Source organism: Myotis yumanensis, unplaced genomic scaffold (assembly GCF_028538775.1).
Source record: "Myotis yumanensis isolate MYYU_CA2020_CCGP unplaced genomic scaffold, mMyoYum1.0.hap1 SCAF_3, whole genome shotgun sequence".
Lineage (NCBI taxonomy): Eukaryota > Metazoa > Chordata > Mammalia > Chiroptera > Vespertilionidae > Myotis > Myotis yumanensis.
Window position 1 is genome coordinate 211,101,185 of NW_027223754.1, and position 9,113 is coordinate 211,110,297.

Here is a 9,113-nt window from a genome sequence, read left to right on the forward strand (position 1 = left end):
AACATTATGTATAAACGGACTCCCGTTTGCCCACCCCGCGCATCCTAACGCCAGCGACGCTCTGTCTTCATTTCTGATTGATTTTCCCTGGCAGAGGCACAGAATTCTTTGCTTTAAGTGTCAGGCTCTCTCTGTCAAGTAGTTAATGACCTATAAAGCACTTAAAACATACTGGAGGAGATGCTATTTGGAGGCACCCCGTGGTGTACCCTCGCCTATTGTCAGTAATCACCACTCATTTATTTGCTCTTATTGGTTTGGAATTTGCTATCAGGTTTCCCTAAAGCCGAGCCCACCAGGAAAGGCTCAATTCCGTATGGATCCGGATGGGTGCTGGGTTTGGGGGCCCTGGTCACCACCTTCCCTGACTACCTCATTCATCCTGCAGCTGTGGCCACTATGACCTTCCCAGTTTTTCCTTACCATCTGTCTGCACCCTTGACCTGTCTCCTGAGTCCTGACCCATTCTGTTTTCTTTGGGACACCTCCCCCTGGTGGCCACCAGGATTTCTCCTTACTTTGCGGCTCTACGTCTGTGCTTCTGATCATGTTTGCTGAAACCAGCCTCTGTCCATTGGATGGGGGCATGGACACCCCTTCACCCTTATGCCTTGAGGCCAGCAAGTCAGAAGGTCTTGTTGGCCTCCCCTCTGAAGTGGCTGTAAAGTCTGGTCCCCTGCCCCAACCTCCGTCTCCTCGACACAGTCCCAGCCCCTTAAGCTTTCGCCTATCTCAACAGCTTCCCAATCGGAAGAGGCCACCCTTCCCAGAGCCGCTCATGTGAGAGGCCTCCTAAAGAACAGTGTTAGGGATTTCGCTTTCCTGCTCCCCAACCTCCAGGTGCTCGTCAGGCCTCAGCCTGGTATCCAAAGCCCTTCACAACCTGGGCCTGGTGTCATCTCCCCGAGCACCTCACCTTTCCGGCCATCTCACTCCACCCACCTTCAGGCCGTTGTTCATAATATCCTCTCCCTGAACTACCCTCATCCTCCGAGGCCCTACTTCCAGGAAGCCTTCCTTGGTTTGCTCAGGCGGAGTGACTGCCCTCCTGGGGCTCCCGAGGGCCCTACCACAATGTGCTCCCCCTGGGTTCCTGTGCCTGCTGCCCGGGCACTCCAGTCATTCAGGGACATTTATTGACTGTCCACTGGGAGAGGAGTTGTTGGGAACATCAGCTTTGGATTCAGACAGGCCCAAGTTCAAGTCTGGCTTTGTACCTTGCTGGCTGAGTGACCTTGGGCACTCGCTACTCCTCTCTGAGCCTCAGTTCCCTCCTCTGCCATGCCCCAGGCGCCTGCCCCAATTGGAGGAGGACGCTAGCCTGGCGAGGTCAGTGCTGAGTGACAGATGAGCCCCAAGGTCAGGTGAGCAGAGGCCATAGCGACAGCAGCCTCCAGGTGAGAGCTTCAGGAGGCATCCATAGGAGCCGGGGCTGGGGGGAGGGGGGGGGGGGGGACCCGGACCAGGGCGTAGCAGGGCTTCTCCAGGAGGACCCAGCCTGCAAGGCTGAACAGACTCTTCAGGAGGGAGAGCATGTTTGTTCCATGAGTTTCTGTAACCAATTACCACAAACTTGGTGGCTTAACACAGCACACATTTATGCTCTTACAGTTCTGGAAGCCAAAATCCAAAGCCAGTGCCACTGGGCGGACACCAAGGTGTCAGCAGGGCCACCTCCATCCAGAGGCTCTGCTTCGTTGCCTTTCAGCCTCTAGAGCCTCATTCCCGGGCTCATGGTCCCTTCCTCCACGTTCAAAGCCAGCAGCGTAGCATCTGCAAATCTTTCTGGCTCCCAGTCCCATTGCCTCTGCCTCTGTTACCTTCCTCTGAATCCCTCCTACAATCCGGGATAATCTCCCATTTCAAGATCCTTAGTCACACTGCAAAGTCTTTCACAGGTTCCAGGGATCCGGCTGTGGACATCTTGGGCATGGGCATCATTCCACCCTCCACAGACGGCACAAGCTCTGGAGTTACTTCTGGGGTCTAAAGCTCAGCTGCAGCATCTGCCAGCTGTGTGGCCTTGGGCAAGTTGCTACATCTCTCTGATCCTCAGTTTCCTTATCTATGAAACTAGAGGCCTGGTGCACAGAATTCATGCACGGGTAGGGTCCCTAGGCCTGGCTGGCAATCAGGGCCGATGGGGGCTTTCAGGCTGCCGGCTGGGGCCTTCCTTCGTTCCGTGCCACCTCCTGGTGGTCAGTGCACGTCATAGCGAGCGATCAAACTCCCAGTCTCCTGGCTGAACTCCTGAGGGACACTTTGCATATTAGCCTTTTATATATAGAGATGGGAACAGTGTCTAGCTCCAGATAAGAACTTAGTAAGCATTTAATTATTAGGCAGAGGGAGCTTCATGTGCCAGGCCTGGAGGTTGACAGAGGCTGCAGAGGAAGGGCAGGAAAGGGGACAGGGAGGGCGGCTGGGGTGAAGGGGTGAAGGGGTGGAGGGCGGAGCTGCATCAGCTCCCAGGGAGGTGTGCACATGTGTGTGTGTGCTCTGACAGAAAGTGTTCAAACGGGCAGATTTTGTTCCCTCTTATTGAGATATAATTCACATATCATAAAATTCACCCCGGTAAAGGGTACAATTCAGTGCTTTTTAGCATAGTCGCAAGGTTGTGCAACCATCAGCACTATCTAATTCCAGAACATTTTTATCACCTCGTAAAGAAACCCCATCCCTGTTAGTAGGCGCTGCTGCTCCCCGAAGGCGGGGTGGTTCTGGGATGGAGCGTCCAAAAGCTCCCCGCCATCTCCAACCCCAGGCTCGAACCCAGAAAGAAGACTCAGTCCTCCAGCACTGAGATTGGGGGCAGGAGTGGCTGAGGGGCCCCACCAACCTGGGCTCAATTCTCGGCCCCTCCCAGCCCCTCACTTCATCAGAGGAAGCAGGGACCGCCCACAGCACGGACAGGACAGGGTGGGGACAGGAGGCGGAGGGCGGAGTCAGGGCTCACTGTATCCACCGCAGGTACCATTTTCATAACCGGACCCGGTCACTCGGCTCCAGAGCCCCCTCACCCCCTGGGACTCACTGCACAGACTGGTCCTAACAGTCGGAGGCCAGCAGCTCTCCTGACTCCACCCTCCCCACACACAGCACCGGGGGCTCCCCCTACAGGAGGCAGTACCTGCGGGGCTACTGGAGGGAGTTGGGGGGCATTTGAGGCTGGGCCCTAAAAGGCCCGAGTTGGGAACGTTTTAAGGGCCTGATCAGCCCGGAGCCACTCTTGGGGAGGCTGCGACTGGGACCTGAGGGGCCCACAGGGGCTTCTCCAGTGCTCCCTGCACCCCCACTGGGCTTAGCTCTGCTGGTTGCTCAGAGGGCCCCAGGCCCCACACGGTCAGGGCTGCCTGGCCTCGCCTAGAGCCCGTGAAGCGGGAGGGAAGGCCATCTGGCGAGGCGAGGGACAGCAGTCGACGCTGCAGAGCCGGCCGGGGCCTCCCCCGGCAGTGACAGGGGCTTCTGGGATCAATTAGCAGAACCGCCCTGACAGGGCTCAGGGCCCCTGACGCACGCTCCGCAGGCACGCGGCATCGATCGGGGCCTCTGACAGCCGGGCGGCCAGGAGGTGACGCCGGCTGCTGCTGGCCCAGGGGCTGCTGCTGGCCTGTCTCCTGGGCCGGGCCGGGTTCTGGCCTCCAGCAGCCCTGCACACAGCCCGCCCCTGCCACCAGGCGGAGGGGCTAGTCTCCCAGAACCTGCACCGTCATTGCTGAGCCTCTCCAGCTGCTGTGGGTGCAGCCGCACGGCTGTCTCCGCTTTCACATGTGTCAGATGGGTCACGTGCTAATTAGAGATCACTTCCTGGAATGGAGGGGGGCGCGGGGGGCGGGGGGAGGAGAATCATTCTCCCTCTTTTGTCAAGAACTGGCACTCAATCTCCAGCTGAGGAAAAGGCGCACTTACTCTTTAAACAAGTGGCTGTCAGCCCTCTGATGAGTCAGGCACAGAAAGAGGCAAGCAAGGTGTCCCCCAAGGAGCCCCATTTCTGACCAGCTCCCTCTGGCCCAGGTCACCCCAAGGCCCGTCCATGCTCCCATCTACGAGGGTGCCAAGCTCCCCACCTCTGAATCTGAATCTGAGCAGGAATTCCTGCTCAAGTGCCACCTCTTCCATGAAGCCTTCCCTAAAACACCTCCCCAACCAAGCAGTTCATCCATTGCTCTGACCTCCTTTCGATGAATCAATTCAGGCATATCCCTCTCCCCAGGAGGCTCTGGCTTCCAGAGCAGGGGCAGGGGTGGGGGGGAGACTAATGGGCGGGCTGGAGGAGGAAGGAAGGGGGGACTGGGGAGAGAACCAGGTCAGCTGGGACCCACAGTGGGAGCCAAGGCAGTGAGGTCAGCCAGCGTGGTCCCCTGGCCTGTGGCACTCACTGGGGATGGGGATGGGGTGGGCAAAGGGGGGACAGAAAAAGCCCTGCTCCTCCTCGGCCCCTCGGGGTCCACAAAGTGGTAAAATTAAACCCTCTCCAGATATAGCCTTTGCAAGTAGGTTTTCAGGTGGCGGGAGGATTGTAAGTGGGGAACAGTGCCAATTGCAGCAGCATTATCCCAGATTATAGAGCTTCCAGGAGGCGGCTCACACCTCCAGGCGAGCTGTGCCTGCAATTGCCAGGGAGGCCTGAGACCAGGCCCCTCCACCTCTACTAATTCCATCTGCCCAAGGAGATAGACCACTGCAGCGGGGGGGGGGGGGGGGGGGGGGGGGGGGGGGGTTGGACACACACACACACACACACACACACGCCACGACCCCACAGTGCTGAGACCCCGGGTGTGAGCAGTGTGAGCTGACAGGCCATCTCGGAAGAAAACTGGTCCCTTCACGGGCTTCCCCGACCCTGGGACCCTGGATGCACCAAGCCCTCTAAGGCTCCTTCTGTCCCCCTCCCCGCCCCGGAACCCCCCTGCCCTGGGCCAAGGAGGCAGCGAGACTACACAGCGGGAGCTGGCCCAGCGATGCCCCCTCTGGGCCGTATGACCTTTAGCCAGTCTGATTCTCTGGATCATCTGCTTTGGTAAAAGGGGGAGACCAGCCCCCACTTCACAGGCCTTTCCCAGGAGTAAGTGGAGATGCTTCGGATAAACAGCCTGAGGAGCAGAGACCAGCACCGCTCAGCGCAGGAGCTGGCAGCACCGGTGAGGACGCGTCCACGCCCTGACAGCTGCCGTGTGTCCGAGGGTGTCCCTGCAGCCCCTGCGGGGACGCGGAAAAATTGTGAACAGCGGCCAAGGCCATGACGGGAGCCTGATCGAATTAGGGTCCTGGGCCTGTGAGTCCCTTGCTGTGAGCCAAGCCTGGTGGCTCTGAGGAGCTGTCATCGCAGGCCCCCACCACGGGGGCTGCGTGAACACAGCAAGGCCAACACACTAGCCCTGACCAGTTTGGCTCAGTGGATAGAGCGTCGGCCTGCAGACTGAAATGTCCCAGGTTCGATTCTGGTCAAGGGCATGTACCTGGGTTGCGGGCACATCCCCAGTAGGGGGTGTGCAGGAGGCAGCTGATCGATGTTTCTCTCTCATCGATGTTTCTAACTCTCTATCCCTCTCCCTTCCTTCTGTAAGAAATCAATAAAATATAAAAAAAGAAAGACCAATACACTACCGAAGGTGCCATGTAAGCTCTTCAGACCCCACACAGAACGGTCTACCCTACTTGCCTGTATATGTGCATCTACGTGTGTCAGTGCAATAACCGCGGCCTGCCCAGAAGAGAGCACACCCAGATGGCTCAGTGGTCAGCTCTGGGAAGGGGCTGGGATGGAGGATCCAAGGTTGCAAGAGCATCGAAGGAATTCCACTTTCCTGTGCTCTGTTGTACCACAATAGGCGCCCGCCTCACCCGTATAGATGCATTAAAAAATACATAGTGCCTGGCAGTGTGGCTCAGTGGTTGAGCATCAACCTATGAACCAGGAGATCAGGGTTTGAGTCCCAGTCAGGGCACATGCCCAGGTTGTGGACTTGATCCCCAGTGTGTGGCGTGCAGGAGGCAGCCGATGGATGATTCTCTCTCATCATTGGTGTTTCCATCTCTCTCTCCCTCTCCCTTCCTTTCTGAAGTCAATAAAAATATAGTATTTAAAAATACATACCAACACCTAGTGCAGAGGGCAGGGCCTGACCCAGGCTCGGTCAGGCTCGGAGGCTGTGGCTACAACTGCAGGTCAGGGGGGCCTGGGGAGAAGGTGTCTCGGTGCCTCATGCAGGTCCCCGACTCTTGGAGTCTGGATTCGGGGATGCAGAGGCCCCAAAGGTGGACAAGGGACATCCGCGGGCACCCAGGAGGGACAGAGAGACGCACTCCATGAGCCGGCTGGGCCGAGGCCTCATCCACTCCTCCTGGCTGAGCGCTCTGCCAAGAAAGCGATTGAACGACATAAAAACCCATCCTGGAAACCCCAGAGGCGCCCTCAGGGTGGAGCGCGGCCTTTCAATTTGAAGGGGGGAAAAAAGGGCAAATTTGCCTGTAACTTGATTTCAGGTGAGTGAGGGCTGGTGCCAAGAGGCAGTGGCTGTGCCGGGCTGAGCACCCCGCCCCTTGCCAAGGACCCGCGATGCTGGCTGTGAAGGTGGGGTTCCCTGTGCACCCGGCACATGTTCCCATGGAAACTCTGCTTTGCAGAATCCTCTGGAAATTGTTGCCTGGGAGGGGCCACTGCGCACTTCCCACACCCGCTCTGCGGTTTGGTTTCCAGGGATGGTTTCTCCAGCAAGAGCTGAGGGAGCAGGGCAGAGGGAGGGCGGGCGGCTGAGAGCCCGGGCAGGGCACAGGGGGCATCAGAAGTACGTTTCAGACGCCGAGGCTCTGAAGAAGGTGGCGGGCATGACCCAGGAGCAGAGGTGGTGGGGATGCTGGGAGCGGGAGCACAAGGGCAGGCCCGGCAGGAGAGCATCCCGAGACTCCCTTCGATGGGGCCTTGGGGCTGGGGCCGGGTCCCCAGCCCCCGGGAGGCTGGCCCCTCCGCACTGCCTCCCGCAGCCTGCTTTTCCTGAAGGATTTGTGGGGAAGGGACGGCACACCAGGCCCCCCCACGCCCTCTGCACCCCCGCTGAGCCTGCGCAGAGCAGGGTTCCCCCTCCGTCCCCTCTGAGCACGCTGAGTGGTCTTTGTCACTGAAACCCGGCTCAAGTGGACATGGCTGCTGAGAGGCGGAACTGGGGAGGCACAGCCACCAGCCCCAAAATGACCTTCCAGGTGGCCCCTCTCTCCTCTGCACCCCTCAGTCACACCCAGGCTACCAGCCTGTCTGTAGGTGCTCTCTGTCCCCTCCCCCCTCTGCCACCTGCACCCGCTGGGGTAACCTGCCACCCCTCGCCCCTGCCCTGCCCTGCACCAGCCCATCCCCATGGGCTCTCAGTCCTGGGGGGGAGGGGGGAGGGGGAGGGAGGGAGGTGCTCAGTCTTCTTTGTTCCATACCTGGTGTCCCAGAACTCTTCCCCCCACCCCCACCCCAACCTTCGCCCGTGTCAAAGCCCCTCCGAGGGTCCCCACTTCACCCTGACCCTCCTCCTCCTCCTGCCTCTGTCCTGCTCACATGAAAGCCGCCTGGCTCCCAGCCTTGCCCTGAACCAGGCTCCGCTGCGCTGGCAATGTCTGCTCCACAGCGGGTGACTGGTGGGTCCCTGAGGGCCCCGGAAGCCACAGGGAGGAGTTGGGGTTTTGCTCCTGGTGAGGTGGGAGCGGTGGAAGGTTCGCGCACAAGGAGGGACAGGACCCGCGTGGAGAAGAGTGTGGGGGCCGGGCAGCCTGCTGGGGCCCGGAGCCCGGCCTGGGGGTCACCCTGCCAGACTCCCCTCTCTACCTTCGAGGCCAACTGGAAAAGGCTGGTTTCCAGCCAGAGGGACTGGGGCCCAGGGGCTGAGGGCGAGAGACCCAGGCCCAGGGAAGCGGCCTCCTGGTCTGGCTGGCTTTGGGTTTCTTGGGGAGGCTCACTGCACCCCGAGCAGCAGGCTCCCCTCGCCCCCACCCGCACTGGCCGCTGCCCAGGCTGTGGAGCCAGAACCTGGACGGGCCTCAGGGCAGCTTCGTCTGGCTAAGCAGCACGGGGCTCGCTCAGCTCCAGCCTCCTGAGCCCAGAGGCCTGTCCATCAACCTCATCCAGCTCAGAGCCCTGCTTGCTGTGAGCTCGCTGCGGGGGAGCGGGGGGGGGGGGGGGGGGGGCAGGGGGGGGCGGGCAGCCGGCTGGGAGGCGAGGACCCAGAGAGGCTCCTGTCACCCAGCAGAGGGGGGGCACTTCTTCCGGAAGTCAGCCCATAGCCACCCTCCACCCAGACCAGGGTCTGGCCCCCCACCCTTCCCTCCACACTCGAGGTTTGTGTGTGAGGTTTGTGTGTGAGGGGCAGCTGGGGGTGGGGAGGGAGGACTGGCTTGTCGATTTTACAAATGAGAAAACAGTGGGAGCCGAGGGAGGGGTGGGGACAGCCCAACAGCCGGGTGATCTGACCCTTAGCTCCTGACTTCCTGCGAGATCGGTTTCCACTCAGAACGGGGGCCCTGTGCACACTCAGTCTAGTGGAAATGGCACAGGGCCAGGCACTGGGGGGCCACTGTCCACACGGGGCCTGAGCTTCTGCCACGTGAAGGGACCCCTCCACCCAGCCAGGGAGGCCCCGGGCACCAAACCATGGAGCTGGACCGCGATGGAGAGAGGTGGCTGGGAGGGCAGGGGCTGTCCTCCATCCCCGGGGACCCTGGCCGGGTGTAATGCAGATAAAGACAGAGAAGGAGGGTGGGGTCAGGATGGCCAGACAAAGGGGGCTTAGGCTGGAAGGAGGAGCAGCTGAGGCCCAAGGGTGGAGAAGGCTTGAGGGGCAGGGGGTGCGAAAGCAGTTGGCACCACGGGTGCAAAGGGCCAGGCGGAGGGGACAGCCTTGGGGTCCTTGTGGGGGGCAGAGCTTTAGGTTGTTGGGCTCCTGGTTAGCCAACACCTCCCCCCCGCCCCTCAGGACATGCTGGATCCCTTCCTCCCCGCTGTGCCCAGACCTCCCTGCTCCCCCCAGGCACTCGGCCACCTGCTCAGCCTCTGTCTCTGTCCCCAAGGCCAGCCCAGGGTCACCGGGTGCGGTCACCTTGCTCCTTTGGCCTAGGTGGGCAGGGGGCAG